General features: G+C 35.2%; 1 long non-coding RNA gene across 1 annotated transcript; it reads right to left on the bottom strand.

Annotated features, from left to right (window-relative positions):
* Window positions 1-373: 373 nt before the first annotated feature.
* On the bottom strand, window positions 374-2973 carry LOC146598787 (uncharacterized). The gene is made up of 3 exons (XR_014895205.1): window positions 2893-2973; window positions 1218-1382; window positions 374-580 (listed from the first exon to the last, which is right to left on the bottom strand). It is a non-coding gene; the product is annotated as an uncharacterized LOC146598787 (long non-coding RNA).
* Window positions 2974-17768: the final 14795 nt, after the last annotated feature.

The raw sequence follows: 17768 nt of genomic DNA, 5'->3' as shown, positions 1-17768 counted from the left end.
TGTACATAYCCATGAAAGTTGTTTCTCTACAACTCAAGGTTAAAGTTTCATCTCGCAACTATTAAATTTTTAAAACTTCACCTCCGTGCAACTGTCARTGATGCTGAACTTGAAACACTACTGAAAAAAAGAAAAAAAAAGCAATAGGCTTCTGTTAAGAAATTTTTACAAGGGAAATATTTGCCAGTGCCAGTGCTACTTTAACAACAACGCCATAGTCAGCACTCTGTTTCACTGTGATGTAAAGATTTGAGCCATCATTAGGCAGGGATGGCTGAGTATTACCTTCTCTTTTCAGAATGGAAATCTGAGGCACAAAGGAGTAAGATGCTTCTCTAGGCAAAGGCCTATCATTCTTGAGTTTCAGACCCTTGTCTTGATTATGTTGCTTACAAGGTGAACACAAGTAGCCTTCTGCCCCCTCCATAGAAATACTAACTTTTCCAGTAGCCTGCTCCAATTTTTCTTTACAAAGTTCCATGCAAAGAGTTGTCCAGCTGGATTTGTGTTGACTGAATAGATAACTGAAGGCAAGTCTTGAATCCTGATTACATCTCCTTCTATTCCAAGTATAAGCAACCTATAGCATCAAAATACATTATAAAAGTAAGAAAAGGTCAGACTGTAGAATTACATTTGGGAATAYATTTAAAAACCTCAAAGATCAGGCCTCTGTTGTGCTCTCAGCCAAGGTACAAAAATGAAGTACTTATTGATTACTTGCACATACAGAACATATTTATATCTAACGTCTATCTTCTTCAGTTGCATACTAAGCACAGTAAGATATTTCAAGGCCTAAGTGCAGTGGTATACTGGCTTTCCTTAAACTAACATYGATTTTGAACCATTTTTCTGTAGCAGAATAAGCTAATGGAAACTGACTCACCAAACCTATTCCCTCTCTCCTTTTATTTCTTAAACTTTCAAATTATAATGATGAAAGCCTGGGAGTGAAAATACAAATAAATGCAACATTTTTTTAAAAAATTAAGAACCCAACTAGGGAACAACATCATTATCCTTTAAAGAAATTCAGTGCGTCAAAACTTTTTGTTTCATACTCAACAGTCAAGCTGTATTCACCCAAAAAATGTGTCAGATAAGAACAAAGATCACGTTAGATCCACTGGAATTAAGTCAGTGAGATTAGTAAGATGTAGTGCATGGARCACGTGTAATTTGGAAGTAAATAATTTGTATGGAATGGTTCCTACCTTGTTAATTTACTAACATCTTTACTGCTTGCCAGAGCTGAGTAGATCTTTCTCTGTTCAGCACTAGATATGGACACTTTATATCCACCCAAAAGAAAATTCCAGCCGGTAGCTGTATTGGTTCCAGCAGAGTAGACTGTTCCAAGGACATCAGAGGGAATGTCACTAAGCAGGAAAGAAAGAAAGWAAGTTTCATTTGGAGTTGTAATCTAGTATTTTTTACGGCTAAAAAGCAGTGGAAAAAATGTTAAATACAAGGGAGTAAATCTTTCCACAGTAATTATTCATTGTAATGTACAGAAWTTTCCCTCATTTTAAAATTAAATATGATTGATGTTCTAGTTTTAAAATAGTCTTGCTATTAATCTAGCATGATAAAGAGGTACTTTACAGATTTGCATTTCTGCCCTGAAATTAYACAATGAACGACCCTGATCCTGCAGAAATCATGTCTCTGCCCAATTTGGACTCAGTTATAACTCCCCAATACATGTAACACAAATAAAGCAGTAATAAAATTTCAATAGATGTGGAAAGGAATGCATAATACATCTGTTGATGCATATGAACCTTACTATGCTTTGCTTTTCCTTTTGATAGATGACAGAAATTGGTAAGATATAGATTAAGGATGAAAGAAGACTTCCAAACATCTGTCAATCATGTTCAGAAATAATAGGGAAAAGAAACAAACCACACAGAAGCAGCAAGTCCTGATTTTGCAGTGGGCCACAGATATTCCTCTTCTATGGAGTTCATTTGAAACTGTCAAAAGTATGTAGATGCAAGAGTTTCCCATCCCAGTGCAGCACTGTATCCTCATTCTGGGCAATTTTTCAGGGTATACTGATCCTTCTATGTTTATGAAAAACTTTTCACACAATGAACCACACCGGAATCAGTTTGAGAGATTAGGTTAAGTCTTGTTGAAACTGGAAGAAGTATAAATATTATCTACCATTTAAGAGGATGGCAGTACCATTTAGCAGGAACAATTAAGTATCTTCACAGTAAAGTAGTGATCAACATACTGTTTCATGCCATTGTTTGGAATGRTGATAAAAATCACTGCCTCCTGTTATATTTTTCCTATAGTCCAGATACCAGACTTTGTGTATTCTTTGTAGATAAGTAGTATTTCAGCAAAGGCTTTTTGATTGACTGAGTAACACTCCATCTCTTTACTAGGACAATATGCAAGATGAAGAATAACATAAGTACACAGGTAATCAAAAGAACGAAGTAGGAGGGAACAACTAAAATATGTTTATTTATGTTGCTATAATGTAACACCTCTTCATTGGTTTTCGGCAATGGAGAAAAAGATCCAGAAATTCTAGATCTAAAAATAAGAGCTCATATCTGGTGCCTGAGCTAAGAAACCATGCTGTGTTAGCTCATGTGGCAGAGATTCCAAAATGTTTATGTGGGCACCTCACATGAGAAGGAAAACCTCAAGGGACAGGGAACTACACTGAGTAAATTTACGCTTTAATACACACACTAGAATACATGGTTTTCTGATGCTGCTTTATTTCAGGTAATGAAAGCATTTCCATACACTTTACGGGAAATTGCTTTTCTTYTAAAGTCCATGTTGTAAAAATCAAATCTCAGGGTAGAATAAAAGAAACTTAAGCAAAAAGAGACTATWAGATAGAAAAAAAGTATGTACCTTATATTTGCCCCATTTCCATCCACCTGCTGAAAAGCCGATTTGCCTTCTGGATACAAGGAAGATATTGCAGGTCACAYGCACGCTCTAGAAGATCAGAACAAAGCATTCTTTCAGAAACAGAGCCCTCATCACTCCAGCCCTGCTTGTCAATCACTGGTTTAAAATACTGCAAAATGTACCACTGCAGAAAGAACATGGTAGTGTTTGTTTATAAGTAATGACTTTTGCTGTACTAAGACTATTTAGGATTTCTAGTAGAATTGGTAACTGAACTCAAAGGGCAGCATTTTATATGTACATTGTTGGATTTACTATGGATAACACATTCTCTGAAGTGCAGAGAACATACTCTCTGTCACTACAAAGCATCAGTAAAAGAAATGCAGATTTCATTAATGAGTAAATATACAAGCAAGCAAATAAAAGTATAAAATGTTAAACGRGTCAGGGCTCAGATATGAACTTTTAGACTTTCTGCAACATCAGAAATACTTAGTCTCTCCATCATGTGACAGATCACTTCCAGACAGCCCAGGCCTTTCAGAAGTACTATATTACTTGTCTCATGCTGGAGATAACGCGTTAGATCCAGAGCTCTGTCAAGCGAYAGTCTCCCTGCACTAAGAGATAATTTAAAGGGAGTTAGTGTCTTTCTAATCACACATGGCAAGAGGGTAGGGGGATGGCCCTGAGGTCCTTAGTGTTTATTATCTAAGATAAAAATATCCTGGGAGGTACACACATGGGAGGGGAGCCTCCTTGTGTATTCATCATCCTGTYCTCTACACAGATCTCATGTGAAAGAAACGAAGAAATGTATAGGTGCATCAGCAACCTGTACATCTGGGTCTTGAATTCAAAAGAAAGATTTAATATTCACAATAGTTTTCAAAAAACAGAGGATGAATAATATTGGTTAGAGAAAAGGCAACTATCCTCAAGAAAGTCTGCTTCTAGGACCTAAGATTCTTAAGACTTTGGACACTCTGAGACCATGGGAGGCATCTGGGGGGGCAACAAACTTCTTGCTTTCGTTTTAAAGAACCAGTATTACCTGACCAACTGAAAAGCATTGTGGATCAGACTTGCTCTGTCTTTGTAGCTGAAGAGRGTGTGATTCTTGTTCAATAGTTTAATAATGTTGTCCCATCCATTTTCCTCATAGTATACAATGTAATAACYATTCATATCCACATTGAATTTCACCAGCTGATATCTTCCTCCAACTCTATGGTATCTAGGAGCTGGAAAATCATTTTAAAAACAATTAAACAAACATACTAGTGGTATTTCCCAATATGCATCAGGGCATTTAAACTTCAAAAAAGTGATCCGAAATGTACAGGAAGATCGCAAGGCATTGCTTTTAAAGTCCTTTTAATTAGTAGCAATTAAACTAGTCTCTCAAAAAGACATACATGCATGCACATATACATACAGAGTTAAGCTTTTTAATATTAAAGTCATTTTTTAAAGTAGCCAGACAAAAAAAAAAATAGGTTCACGTTGATTAAGAAAGGGCAGTAGCAGGAAATATTTTACTTATCTGGTTCATTATCATCTTTACCTATTCACAGAACCAATTTTGGCAYAAAGGAGGGGACTTTTTAACCTTGTACAGGCCAAGCTAATACAACATCTCACACTTTAACTTAAACTAACATGTCTTTGGTGATGATGCAAGTAAGTCACTGCAGTAGCAGAGCCATTCACAAGCAAAACTTCCCCTTGAAAAGTAGTCATTAGGACCACTCTTCTGAAAATTTTGCTGTACCCAAATTTTTTATGTTGTCACACCAGGAAGTACCTGGGTTTTGGTACAGACAACAGAACATGACCTCAACATGGATAAACTACARCGCAAGATAACCTTGTCAAAACCTACAGGGGTTTTGTCCTCCAAGTCCTCTTTACAGGCTTTCAGAGCCACAGTATCAAGGATTTTGCTTGCCAGCAAGTCCCCATCCTCATGGAAAATTTTCTACATCAGTAAGGACAACACGAAAAAAGCTTGACTAAGTTCTCATAATATAGAATATAAGAATGCTCACCAGTTATAGTATTGTATTTGTACTTGTGTACATGGATATTTTTAAATTTTTAACCCAATTTAAGYAGTTTAGAATTGTTTGACTAGTGAGAAACAACTTTTGAAACAGGAAAAAGTCTAGAATTTTATCTGTTCTAGAATGGTATCTAAAAAAGAACTGTATGGAATTTCYGAAGCAATCCACAATAATTTCCAGCTGACAATGGGGAAGACAAAGATTTTAAGTCTTCTATCTATGACAGTGCTGTATAATTCCTTGTAATATTGTTTGCGATGTGGTATTGCTGGTGGCTGTAGTCTAAATGAAAACTATAAAGACTGCATTACACGCAGTGGAACTGAGCACTTTTTTTAAACAAAGTTTATTTGCCTAACAGTGAAAGCCAAACAATTTTAGTGTGACTAAATTTACTTGAGCTAAATTTAATCTTCAGGATTTTAAAAGGAAACAAACCCAAATGAATTTTCTCATTTGACCATGTTTGTCATGTTTGTTCTGGTAAGTAAAAAAAAAAAAAAGCTTTTTCATTTTTAGGTTACTCAGAACAAGTGTTACTTTCCTGGCTTAGTCACTGAATGGAAAAATCAGATATTTTTCCCAAATCCAATAAGCAGAAGCAATAATAAGAGGGCAGCACATGGTAGCAGGTAACAGAATAAATTAGTCGGTAACCTGAACAATTCTTCATTAAATGTCTTCCAATATTTTTGGAATGACTTGTAATGTATGTCAAAGGAACATACCACAGGAACCTAAGAAATAGAAAGAAACAAGACGAGAAATGTCAATAGGTTTTTATACATTTGAGATACTTTTCATTAATACCATGATAAAGTCCCTGCATTTACCCAGTTTGCATTGAGAACCACTGAGGATCATCTGGGAGAATGCCTTTCAGAAAGCGTTCTTGTCTTATTTTGATTCTCTTCCAATTTTGTTCAATAATAATCAATGGAAGTCCTTTCTGAATAGTCCAGGTAACCATTATGTTGGCAACATTAAAGTGTTCACTGAGGTAATAGTCATACTTAGAACAATGCAAAACAAAACAAACAATTTTTTTAAACTCAGTATTTCCTGTCTCTTTCCAGATGATGTTATCAGACAGTGYCAGCAATCAGAAAGAATGCACTCATTTGCTGTAAAATTTTAGTCATTTCCACAGTATCTAAAGAAAAACCCCGAAATACTTAAGTAAACATARTGAGAGTAATGCATGAAAACTGATTATCCTCTGTTACACTAGCAAGCTAGGAAAACAAAAAATCATTAATGTGAATGCATTGCAGTAAGAAGTGAATTGGCGTCATCTTCTGCACCACAGTTAAAAGTCTCTCCTAATTAAAACAAAAGACAAAGGTGAACTGCAGATTTTCTGAAAAGGCTGAGGGCCTCTCATCAACAAAGCTTATTTGTAACATATTTGCAAGATAAAGTAGCATTTCCCTGCTCTGCCATGCCTAACAAGGTCTCTYTGAATTCATGGCATGACACCCTCACTTCAGCTTTTCCCCTTGGACTTCCACTTGGGGAGCTCTACAGATGCTTGGCTGCAGAGCTGGTCCAGCCTGTGAGACTAGCTGGACCTACCAAGATTTTTGCTGTAGGAACTATTGAATCACATCCGGATTAACATATTCTAATCATACCCAAACTATATCCTTAACAGTGGGGCAGCTGTTAGAAAAGATTCTTATAAATGCTTTCTGCTTTGCAGTACACTAAAGCAAGCAAGCTTAATTAACCAAAGCAGCAAAACAAAGAAGTCAGAGCATAACAAGCACACTTTCAAAACAGACGTTAAAAATTCGGCAGTCATTGCCTTTGGTACATGAAGGTTGGTAGGCCCACAGCCACAACAGCAGGTTGCCCCTTTGAGGCCCACATGAATCCTAAAAGGTAATGCCTTTGTAGTTAAATTGAACTTAAATGGCTTACCAAGCACATCCTTGGCTGAAGTCTGATCTATATACTTTGTAACAACAAAAGTGCTAYTGGAAGTTCTAAAACCATAGTTTTTGCTATTACTTTGGGAACAAAATGCATATAATTCTGATCCCAAGGAAAAACAGAGGAAAGAGAGAAAGGTTAAATTTGTGACTTTTCTTTGCTCATGCACAAAGGCAGGCAAYAATTAAATTAAATCTATTTTCTTTTGCTGATAACGGTGTGTTACCATTAGCGAAATAATTAAGGCAGTTTGAGGTTTCAGAAATGTACATAAATCTGTGTATTTTTGTTCTAATCTGACAGTTTCTTTCAAATGGTTCTGAAGTTCCAGACCTGGGACAGCACTGGTAATCTGTGAGGGTGTGTTAAAATCTACAGTTAACCCTAGCTGCCAATGTTTTTTCATGGCTATAGTCTTATGAGTCAAAGATATTTCACAGAAGAGTTCAGTGAAGTCTTAAATTAACTAGTGGACTTTACTGGCTTTTTGAAATCTCATCTGTATTCTTCTCTGAGCATCTTTTTTCATGTAGAACAAGTATACGAAGTTTGKTTTTTTATCGAATATTTTCCCAACAGATAGGGCAACTGGAGACAGAGATATCATTTTCATACAGACACAGATGTAGAGCAATTCGTAATTTTACTCCATCCTGCTAAGACAGTAATCATTTCAACGAGACATATAGTATGAAGTATCTACTCAATTTATATCAACAATCATGCTTATACTGAGAAGAATTGCAACAACCTAKTATTTTTATCAGAAATTGAATAAAATTAAAGAAATCCATGCATTCACCACATGTTGAGTAGCCTGACTTTTTCTGTAACAGTATTTACCATAAGTAAAATCCTCTTCAGAACAAGTCTGTAAAATGCAGGATCAGTAAGCCATATTGAAAATACCTTTTACTATTTTCTTAATTTCCTATTATTAGTGTTAACCATTCCTGAGTACAAGAAACACTGCAACCTGTTATGAACCCTTAAAGTATCACTGAATAGATGCACTAATGCCCTTACTTATGTCCATAGCTCATTTTCAAATCCTTCTGCTGAAAGTGTCCCTGAAAAATATGAAGTATTCCTTTCTCTGATCATTAACAGTCATGTTCAAAAATCTACTCTTCTACACTCAGCATTCAAGCCTGTCATCAACAAATTACCGTTTAACCTTGGTCCCACTCTTCTCACACTTGCCTTCACAACTGCCTCTGCTTTTCCCTGATTTCTCTTTTTCTTGAGCAATTTAAGTTTTGAGTGTTCTGATTTCTATTTTGAAATTCCTTAGACAGACTTTAATTGCACACCAAATCCAACATAGTTTTTTATGAATCAGGTTTCTTAATAAGATTAACAGTGCTAATAATCCAAATTTCATAGAATTGGYTAGAACTGAACTTAATCTTTGGCATAATCCTTGCAGATTTTACAGATTTTGAGGACACAGTAAGATTTTTTATTCTTTTAGTTTGTTATTCTTTTAAATATAGCCCGTGGAAAACAAAGCCTTGTCATGCTTTGCTATTTACTCAGCTTTTGTTTCTTAATTTATTCTACTTAGTCATTGTCTTGATAATTATAATTAGATATATTATCAGCTATAGATATAAGCATAGCTATGAGAAGTCAGATTTTAAAGTCTGAATTTACTTTAATGAYATGGATGTTATTGTCTGGTGTCAGGATCAAATAGTGAATACTTCCCTCTAAACTTTAGATATACAAAATATGACGCATTATTATTGTATTACTTTGTCTATGAACTTAATACGTTGACGGATTTCCGCTTACTGATTAAGCTATGAAAAAAAAAAGGCTTTCTCTGTAAAGGTGCCCACCTTTTTGTGAAAACAAATAGGTTCACATTATCAGACATGTAGTCCAGCAATTCCGGGCAGCTACTATTAAAACTTCAGTTAAGCCAGTGGAGATGCACTCAAGATGCCCCAGATACATCAAATGAGCTAAAATGAGTGTCACCATATTAGCTTTGATTAACTCAATGTGGCTCAGTGTCTTTCTGTTATCCATGAAGGACCTACACGACCTTCACTGCAGCAAACTAGCTTATTATCCTGGAGTTATTTGTAGCTTTTTACTATAGAGCTAGACTATGGTGTCTTCCTTCTTTTCACCCCATGTTTTGTTTGATATTTTTTTCTAACTAAATGATATAATAAATTCAAAACATGAACAGTACCACAACAAACACTTGCATCAATTGCTATTTTCTCCAAAATGGGAATCATTAGATGTCTGGTGTACCATAAGGGTTCCCACTGAACTAGAATTTKTATTGAGATTACTACCATCCTAGTAGTCTACAGGACATTCATATCACCTGAGCTGAATTTCTTTAATGAAGTTTTTGCTCTTAATACTTCAATTCCTATTGTCAACTACAAAATAGAGAGGATCTACTTGTTGACTCAGCTTCACACTTGCAGCCAGATCCTGCAAGGTGCTGACCTCAGAAGGAATTTGTCACAATAAATGTGACATTCCTTTCTGGAACTCTCTCCTGTCCAATGGCCAACCCAACATGCCTCTCAAACTTTTAATCATTTTACGTCTTTCAGAGACACGGAGGAAAACATTCAAAGTACATCTGTTTACAATGACAGCCTTCTGACCAGCTGTATGTTGACACAAATTGCAACAAAGATGAGAGGTGAAATCTGCTTTCAAGAACAGAATTTGTGTATCACCTACATTCTCAAAACAAAACTTCCACAGGATTTAAACTGCACAGGCTTTCGGCTTGTTGTCTGCTTAGAAAATGCATTTATTCCCAAATTCATATTTACTACTGTGAGATGTATCAATTAAAATAGCAGAAGGGAACTTACATTAGCCAAGCTGTCCCAGAGGTCCTTGTTCTTTGCATTTTTATAGCTGTGTTTCTTTAAGTAATGAATTATTCCAATTCAAAACACCTCCTCAGTCAGGAAGTTCCTAAGCGTATGTAGAATACAAGCCCCCTACACACACAGATTGAACACAACCAGATGAGCACATAAATTCCAGTGTCTCTGAAACAGCTACAGCTACACTGGAGAACAATACAAAATTACTAAAATAAATGGAGAATTGTTACAACCATTCAAATGTTGAATAATTGGGAACTGAGATCAAGTCATTATCTCATCTCATTGTTTGTTTCACATCAAAAGTACTCATGATGACACTCAGAAATTGAAGTTCTGTGTGAAGTTCTCTGTGGTTGCAAGGACATCCAAGAGACACCATACTGACTCGTGCAGGGACAAACTGGTTTTAGCAATAGCTTTGCCTAATCCAAGGACTAGCGRAGGATAGAAACAGGCTAAGGATATAGTACAGAACTGATCAAGCAACATGAAACTTCTGGCTACAAAAAAAACTCATTGAATATAAAAAAGCATGATCATTTTTCTGTATGCAGCAGCAGATCTAAGTTGAAAAGCATTTTATGGTAATTTTTTTCTTCACATTTACAGATATATATCATTAGACCAGTAAAAAATAATGTTCTTTCTAAATGCAGAAAGACTTCAGCTATATAGCCAAATATGTTTAGCAAGGTACTTACCTAGCCATAAGTTCAGTAAGATACAGAACCATTTTACAACTAGCTAATTTTTTTAGTTTTCTTAACACATAGATTAAAACTATTCAGGATAATTTGCTGGTGCATATCATAACATTATGGGTAAGAAGATGAACGCAGACTGAATGAGAGAATCTGAAACAAGAAGATAATATGGCTTAAAATAACCAGTATTTTGGAAACTATTACAGAACAAATACAGAAGCCTAAAGATGTTGATTGAAGTCAATATATAGAATATGTACAATTTCACATCTGATTTATCCTGAAAGATTTATAAATACGTGTCAATCATCTTTAAACCTACCACAATTCCTGATGAATTTGTACCACTGATTGACTGCGAATCGCTAATTATGAATGCTACCAAACAGGTAYTCATTTTTACAGTTTCTGTAAGATGATCTTCAGATTGCTGCCTAGTTTCAAAGTCTTTACCTAGGAATACAATGATACATATTATACTTGTTTTTTCTTCTAAATAAAATATTTAACTTTTTAAAAATACGTCATCTTTTTACTAGAACAGTGCTTAATACAGTATTAGCATGAACAAGACAACAAACACAAGGTGAACTTTGGAAGACAAGAACTGGTACATGATTTCATTCACTCTTTTTGTTTGTTTTTGTTAAAAGCCAAATACAGACAAAATTCAACATGGTTCGACAAGTTGAATCATTAGATCTTTATTCTGTAACCTGTAACTGTATAAAGTTCCTGTTATTCAGAAGAAGATCGTTAGATATTTCTGCACTGTGTAGAGGAGAAAAAGAGATATCCTATCCATTGCTAACAATCAACTATTCTGTAAAGTGTATGTTACACACTCAGAGTTTAATGTGAGAAGGGATCATTATGGCCTGACTACTAAATAACACAGGTCATGAGATTATCTTTGCATATATGACTACAGATGTTTCTAAAGGTTAAAACAAAAAAACAAACAAAAAAACCCAGAACACTACCTCCAATATACTTCAGCAGAGAAYTCTTCATGCTACTGAAGAATTGCTGAAGAATTTATGTGAAGAATAGTTTCAGTCATTTCTACCAAAATTACCTCTCATCCATTATAATGTACTAAGAGCTTTCTAATATTTAGAATATTGGGAAGTGTAAAAGCCAGGCATAAAACAACCCTTTGTTTGATATAGTACAGCTATATACCCTACTCTACCTGGTTCATTAAGAAGGTATGGAAAGAAATTAAAGGTTTTGAGATTAAACCCCCCCCAAATCACCTTTGGCGTATTAGATATTGCAATATACTGCTCTTCTCTCCGAACCTTTCTTGTATAATTGGCTTTAAAGGATGGCTCATCAAAACATGGGAATGCCATCCGGGCCAAAGTTGGTTCAAAATGAGTAAAAGCCAGCAATCTAGAATAACATAGAAAGCATGCACTTTTTTTATGAAGTATTTTTTAATCTGCCACAGCAAGCTGACAAACCATTACATAATCATCATCAAATTTAAAGACTATTAAAAAAAGCTGCTTGGATAGAGGAAACCTAAACTGCTATGCATTGATGAAGCATTTCAAAGCATTTATAAGCACATTCCTATCAGAATTAGTTAAAAGGCAGTCCAAGTCATGATATTTTTATTCCTGAGCCAGTTTCAAAAATGGCTAAAGTGGTGACACACATGGAGCAATACTGTAGCCAGAAAATCTATCACTCAACAATAGGCATCTCACTGAGTTATGCAGCTGGGTCCCTTCATACCTGAAGGAGATACTTGGTCTCCTTCACAGAATGATTTAAATCATGTTTTATGTAGCCTTTTGAATCATTCTTTTAAGATATTCCCTCTTCACTGACTGCAGAGGGATGCCAGATTCCTCAGTTTGATGCTTCAACTTGAGTAGTATGCGTACTCAAACACATACTCTGTTGCTACTGAAGCAGCTTTTGTTTAATAAAGTAACATACAATCTGATCATATTAATAACCACATTGGTGCCATACTGTGCTACAAACATGGAGGAATGGGGAGTTCATCTTCCAGAAAGGCAAGGGAAATGATGAAAGGGAAGCAGTAAAAGGGATTTCATAAAATCATTAAATAAATTATGAGATTAAAGAAAATATCACGCTATTTTGAATGAGTTTTAGTTTTGAATGAGTACATGCTTAGCTCAGATAGAACTGCCTAAAAGGAAACAAAAGTACTTGGAAAGAAAAGAAGCARAAGACGAGCACATCCAGAGTGAAGCTGTGCTGAAGAAACTGTGAGATAGGGAAAGAAAGATTTAGAGGAAAAACGAATTATCAGAAAAAGGATAAAGAAAGTCCTTAAGAAAATGAAAGTGCAACAGCTATAATTAAATCTTTTTTGAAACACTTACGTAATCACTTTTAAACTCTGACAGAGAGGTAATGCCTAGCTAGTCACACAGGCTCTTAAGAAAAATTCTTGAACTGTAATGTTTACAGGCTCATTTATGAAGGATAAAAAAGTAAAACGACGATTGAGAAGAGCTCATTTTTATGAATTTTCAACAATTCTTGACTGGCAAGTAAAATTTCGCATTTTGTACAACAACTAAATGAACAAAATTAGTATTTATGTTCTAAATAATAGCAATAGAAATTGCMATTGAGATCAGGGAGCAAGATTTTGTGTGAAAAGTGAATCAGCTGCACACAACTTAAGAATTAGTTCTACTGGTCTCTCTCTGCCTCTCTTTTTCTCTCTGAATACTTATATTGATAATCTACCTATAATTATAAATCATAAATTCAACCATATTTAGATAATGCATGTTTTGATATAACAGATCATTATACAATCATTTGTAATATATGAACATTTATGAATCACATGTAAATAAATATCTGTTTCTATTTAGACATAGTAATTGTTTTGTACTGTTACAGTATTTTACAGTATTTCAGGCAATCAATGAAAAATAAAAAAATAGTATTTTTACTAATGGTTTTAAAAACAAGATTTTCAAGAAAGTGCTGGTAAAGCTGTTTCTGTGTTACACAAGTCAACAAGTACAGCTTTATGATTGTACAGGTAGGCTGCAGAATWACTGTTAACTCTACTGCTATACTACTGGAAGCAACTTGGGAAAAGACAGGAAAATAAAATATYGTATCATGAGAACACTAACCTTTGCAGTTTTAAGAGCTTTTAGAGGCAAATATTAATGTAAGAAATCTTGCATGAAAACTTCTATACTGTTTACCTTGTTTGACCATCCCTAGTTTTGTAGGTACTTTTATAGAACCCATAGAAGCCATTTGAAAAATTGGCAATATACTTAATCAAAATGAAATAGTTCTTATCCACCTGAAGAGGTTCAGTAGTCAGAAAGGCAACTTGCTCGTGAGGAGGATATTCTAAAACTTGTAGCTGTTTAATATCTGCTTGTCCCTTTCCATTTTCCTGTTCAATAAATGCGTTAGTGATTTCCAAATGTTTACTGGGCAAGACTATAGCTCTGGTTTCCTGTGTTACAGCAACTTCAGTCTTCACAGTGCCTGTGAATACAGATGAAGTCAGCTTGGGGTGAATGAGGAGGTTATAACAGCTTGGARCTATTGAGCCTGGAAGCCTTAGCTGGTTCCAAGTAAGATACATTCCTCTCTCCGTTAAGAGTAATTAATTCCAACCAAACTCAAAAGATACGGTAGTGATAACATTGCTAACAGCCAACAAAATGTAGGGGCTTTTTTGTAACTATTTTGCTTTTTTGGTACTGGTGCTTGTTAGTATTTCACTTTGGCTAGTAAGAACTTCATGAAGTATCTTCTGCAAATAAAAACTTCAGCAGAGAATGCCTTTGACAAATTATCCTGAAAAAGAGAATAGAAGAAATAAGAACTCTCCAAACACAATCCAGAAACCTGTACAGGGGCCTAGCTTTGTTTTTGTAAGTGCTCCTGAAAACAGTCTGCCTGTTCACAGCATTTTCACATATTACTGTGCAGGACCTGGTCTCACATTTTTAAATACATCACACTCTTAAGGGGAGATACTCAACTTTCAAAATTGCAATACTCAAAAGTATGTGCAGCTATAAATGTTATCAATATGGAATATGAAAGTGCCCTTATATAGAGCTAGGTATACATTTAAAATGTATAATATACTTTCTTCAAATGCAAAGATATGCTTGCAGTCACACTAGCTATATATACAATTTTAAGAAAGCAGATGCTTATGAAAAACAACGGAGAACAAGAAAAGTTCTTTAAATTCCGTGTAGGTTGTCATCTTCTTTTTGCTCCTGAATTTGACATTATGATCCATATGCTCATTTCAAAGTCACCAAAGATTAATAGGAGAAAGCTGAGGCTCCTTCAGCTCTGAACTCAGAAAAGAAATATGTGTGTTCAGCAGTCATGGAAATTAAATTATTAGGACTCTCTAAAATATATAAAATTCAGCAGCAAAAAAAGATCTTACTGCTGCAGACTAAGGTCTTGGATAAGAACTGAACTCTGTACTAAAGTCAAACTCCAGAGATCAGGTCTTTTGGGATGGGTGCCATAAGCGAACAGATGGACCTTCTCCATTCTGAATTAATATCAGTTCTCAGGAAAGAAACATTAAGAAGCAGATCACTTACAAGTATTAATATCTGAAAGACTCAGGATGGAGTTCAGTTAGAGGAAAAAAGAATCTTGTAAGTCAATGTATTTTATATACTTATKATCAAATAAAAACAGCTCAAAACTGCAGAAAATTCTCTTTGAAATAGCTTTGCAAATGTTGTATGTGTTATGCAAGAAAAAAACACTAAAAGAAAACAGTAAATAGTTCASTTATACAGTAGTTGTATAGCACAGGACTGTCAAAAGCCTATTTCAAGCGTGAGTACCTTGCTAGTTTAAATGTGTTTTCCAGTATAATAAATGAGAAATTAAAACTAGTCTGAGCTATGTGCAATTAACAAAAACAAATAATATGAAACCAAGTTAACAAAGTTATACCCAGTTACACAGATGTTAAAATATTCCAACTTTGATGTCTGAGATACCCTTTTACATTTAATTATTTTAAATAAATAATTTAACTTCCAATTCCACATAACTCTAAACTATTTTCAGGGCTTCAACTCAGGCCTTCCTGAAATCTACTTATTACAGCACTCTCCAGATACTTACTCAAAGGACTAAGCCTTTGAGCCATTCCAYACGTATCACTGACCCTTGGCATTTGACTGACCACCACCCTTGGACTTTGAGATGATTCTCAACCCTTTAGGAGAGACCTAACAATCATAGACTACATACTGTATCCCCTGCTTGGGAAACTAGATTTATTTATTCTGTGATGACTGTCTCACATACAAGCTTTGTTATGTAAAAATTCGTAGAAAAAAACAACAAAATGGTAATACTTCAAATATAAGAAAAGAAACAGATAAACATGACTTGGGGAGTATGCTACCATTTTGTTTCTTTTGTTACATCAGAGGAAAGAAGAACTATAGTTTTATTTCTAGTCTCTTTTGAGTTGCCTGGTCCAAATCCAAATGCAAAGAGCCACCTCTTGTGGATGCAGATTAAGAATCATTTTCAGCATTTAAGAAATAAGGTAGTATGTAATGCTGCACTTTAAAGTACTTTTGAAACTGAATTTGCATATTTGGGCATTTGTTATACACCCTTTGCTAAGAGAATAAAGTTGCTACAAGTCTGCTTTTAAAAACTACCCAGAACTGACACTTAGAGTCTTAAAAAAAAAAAAAAAAAAAAAAAAAAAAAAAAAAAAAAAAAACAAAAAAAAAAAAAAACTGAGCTGTCATCCATTATACTCTCTTGGATGTTCTGACATAGAGAGTCTCGATATAAAATCGAGAGGTTTTAAACTTATGTTTAATCTGCTCACTTTTTTTTTTTCCCCCATGAAAATCCAAGAGGTGGAAATAATCTTGTGCTACTCATCTTCTCTTTTTATGCTATGGAATTTTGTTATTGCCCTAACAGTTCAAATAAATGGCACTTTCTGGAGTCAGGAATAGTTGGCTATAGATTATGCAACTGAGGAATGCTGATACTGGTTCAGTACATCATCCTTCAGAAATTTATTCTGCAAACTATTACTTTTCCATAGAAGGCTTTTTAGTTAAAAAATGTTGATATAGTTATATGGAAAACCTTATTTCACATTTGTAAATTCTTTTCCATTCTAGAATTAAATTAGAAAGAATAAATTGAACACTACATACTTCACTCCTTCACTTGCACTTTCTGTCCAGTTCCTTCCCAGTCAGCCAGTGCATATTCAACACTTACCATCACTTGTCATCAATTTTTTGAGACCAAAAAGGCACCAGAGCACAGGTTCCAGCTGCAGCACTCTAAAGTCTGATAAAATACTAGAGAAATTTACTGACATCTCAAACATTTTCTTGACTSAAAAGAATTTGTGTAGAGTGGGGACAAGAAAAACAAGTAAATAAAGACAACAGTCCACGATTGCTCACTAGCCTTCTAGTCACATCGCATGAATTCCCCGTGACGTCTTTCACAAGCAAGAATGGCTGTTCAAGAGGTTTTCTGATCTCTGATTACATAACAGCTACAAAACCAGCAGTAAACTTTTTATTTTTGAACCTTTTAACCATAAAATCATCTACTTATCTGCCCAGTTGTGTATTCCATCRAATGCATTATGTTAAAAAACTATTCAAATACTCTACTTGTTACGATGGTTCAACATCTAAGAATTGAAAGAAATGATGCTGTATGTTAAGAAGGAAATTAAGGAAAAACCAGACATAGAAGTTTCTTTGGAATATTAGAAGTGAATATTTTAAGCTTYTCAGAGTAATAAGCACTGGGTTCCTGAACTACTGCTACAGCCTTTAAAAAAGAATCAATGAGATCAGGTTCTAAAACATAAYGGCTTACTTATTTGATCTTGTATTACAAGAAATAAATTACACTCCGGTATGGAGGTTTTAATAAATGATGTATTTCTAGCAAATGTTTGGCCAGTCTATAGTAAACACACATACAAATAGAGCATAACTACGCACRGTGAGCCTGAAATAGTCTCAGAGCAGCGCCTGTAAATTAGCTTGGCCCGCGGTTTGTACTAACAGACAAAGAGAAAAGTGCGAGTTTTTTAAGAAGTATACCTTTAACTAAGTTAGGCTTAAAAACCCTTCACGGCAGCGGAGCCCTAGGGCAGCGCCGGGGCGACCGCCAGGGCACAGCCGCCCAGCCGCCCGCCATGCTGCGACGCGCACCGCGCCTCACAACCTCGCCCCTCCCCCACCCTCCGGGGGCCCCAACGGTCGCAACGG

This window comes from Rhea americana, unplaced genomic scaffold (genome assembly GCF_003343005.1).
Source record: "Rhea americana isolate MKP2758 unplaced genomic scaffold, rheAme1 scaffold_153, whole genome shotgun sequence".
NCBI lineage: Eukaryota > Metazoa > Chordata > Aves > Rheiformes > Rheidae > Rhea > Rhea americana.
Note: the sequence above shows the minus strand (reverse complement) of the source record. Positions and strands in the feature narration are given on the sequence as shown.